Source organism: Babylonia areolata, chromosome 29 (genome assembly GCF_041734735.1).
Source record: "Babylonia areolata isolate BAREFJ2019XMU chromosome 29, ASM4173473v1, whole genome shotgun sequence".
Classification (NCBI taxonomy): domain Eukaryota; kingdom Metazoa; phylum Mollusca; class Gastropoda; order Neogastropoda; family Buccinidae; genus Babylonia; species Babylonia areolata.
Genome location: NC_134904.1, coordinates 19,261,126 through 19,263,574, shown reverse-complemented (window position 1 = coordinate 19,263,574; position 2,449 = coordinate 19,261,126).

The window sequence follows — 2,449 nt, the reverse complement described above, 5'->3', positions numbered from 1 at the left end:
AGTAGAACAGAACATGACACAACGAATGAATAAAATAACAAGACAAAAAAGATATATATATATAGTGAGGGGGAAGACACACATAAGGCAAATAACTGAAATGAAACAAGAAGACGGTGCTGGACAGGACATGTCCACAGAAAGCCACCATCTAGATGCACACCCAAGAGCATCCTGCAGCCTTTGACTGTACACCAGATGGATACAGAAAGCCACCAGATGCACATCCAAGAGCATCCTGCAGCCTTTGACTGGCCACCAGATGGATAAAGAAAGCCACCAGATGAACACCCAAGAGCATCCTACAGCCTTTGACTGGACACCAGATGGATAAAGACAGCCAGGAGGGCCAAGAGAGGTAGGGCGCACAGATGATACTACTACTACTATTAATAATAATAACGATGATGATGATGATGATGGAAATTCATAGAGCGCCTCAAGGCGTTTTACAGTAATAGCAAAGAAGCAATAGAGTGGTATGGTGTATAACGCAAAAAAGAAAAAAAGAAAAAAAAAAGATCAAAAGTAACAACATATCACACACACACACACACACACACACACACACACACACACACACACACACACACACACACACACACACACACACACACACATCATAATCAAGCAATCAGTCTGGATGGTAAAGGCACGTTGTTAAATGGTAGGGAGGGACAGGCCTTAATCATAGTAATGGGTACAGAGACATGTTATCAGGCCTGACTTCAAACACTCCAGGGACTGAGTGTGTGGGAGAAAGAACGAACGAACGAACGAACGAACCAACTAACGAACGAACTAACGAACAAAATTTCATTTCACCAAGGTAATGAGATAAGCAATGATATATGGGGTTTTTTTTCCACCCAGCCCTGGAGGATAACACACAAAAAAAAGGGGGGGGGGAATTACATAAAGAATCAATTAAGATCCACACACGAGAAAGAAGGAAAATTAGACACAAAACACCAAGCTACCAAGGATAAATACTAACTACAAACGACAAAACAGAATCACACACACACTGACTGAAACCATTTATTGTCAGATTAACTTTTGGTTGTACTGACATGTTAGAGATTAACTTTTCATTGTACTGACATTTTAGCAACCATTTGAATAAAGATTAACTGAGTAACACAAAGAAAATCAAGATTGGGAAAATAAACAACAAAAAAACACACAAAAAACAATGATATCAGGGTTTTTTTAAAACAACATCATTACAAATCAATTTACCAAATTTCATTAATATCAATATCTCAAAAAATGTTTTAACACACACACATACTCACATACACCCCCTACATACATCCATGCATGCACACAGACGCCCATTCAAATTCCCCCACCTCATCCTCCCTACCCCAAGTACACTTGTATAGTCACAGTTTGATTTCATTCCCCCGCTCCAAAGACGTGGAAGTGTTCACACCCACGTGCACAAGCTCTCTCCCTCTCTCTATCCTTCACACACACACACACACACACACACACACACACACACACACACACACACACACACACTCACCACTCACACTGTCTCTCTCTCTTTCTCTCTCACCTACACTTCCACCCACCCCCACACATATACATTTGCACAAACATACCTTCACACACACACACACACACACACACACACACACACACACACACACACACACACACACACGCACACACACACACACACACACACACACACACACATATATATATATATATATATATATATATATATATATATATAATCTTTAACAAAGAAGAAGAAGAAATGAATAAATTAACAAGAAAGAGAGAGAGACAGAGACAGAGAGAAGATTAAGAAGACAAAAAAGTAGTGTACTTCACTGTACACAAACAGTATGCAATCATTAAATTAAGGCGTTGGGTTATGCTGCTGGTCAGGCATCTGCTTGGCAGATGTGGTGTAGCATATATGGATTTGTCCGAACGCAGTGACGCCTCCTTGAGCTACTGATAGTGATACTGATACTGATGATTTGCACATCAGTCAACCACGTCCACCGAATCGCATAGTTTGAGTCACCACTTCCTGTTGATCTATGTAGGTGTGTGGGTGTTGTTGGGTTTGTTTTTTTTTTGGTTTTTGTTTGTTTGTTTTTTCTGTGTAACTTCTGTGGGAGATAGATGCCTACTATTGTGCACAAGGTAGAATGGGATAGAAAGTAGAACAGAACATGACACAACGATTGAATAAAATAACAAGACAAAAAAGATATATATATATATATATATATATATATATATATATATATATATATATATATATATATATATAGTGAGGGGGAAGACACACATAAGGCAAATAACTGAAATGAAACAAGAAGACGGTGCTGGACAGGACATGTCCACAGAAAGCCACCATCTAGATGCACACCCAACAGCAGCCTGTGGCCTTTGACTGTACACCAGATGGACACAGAAA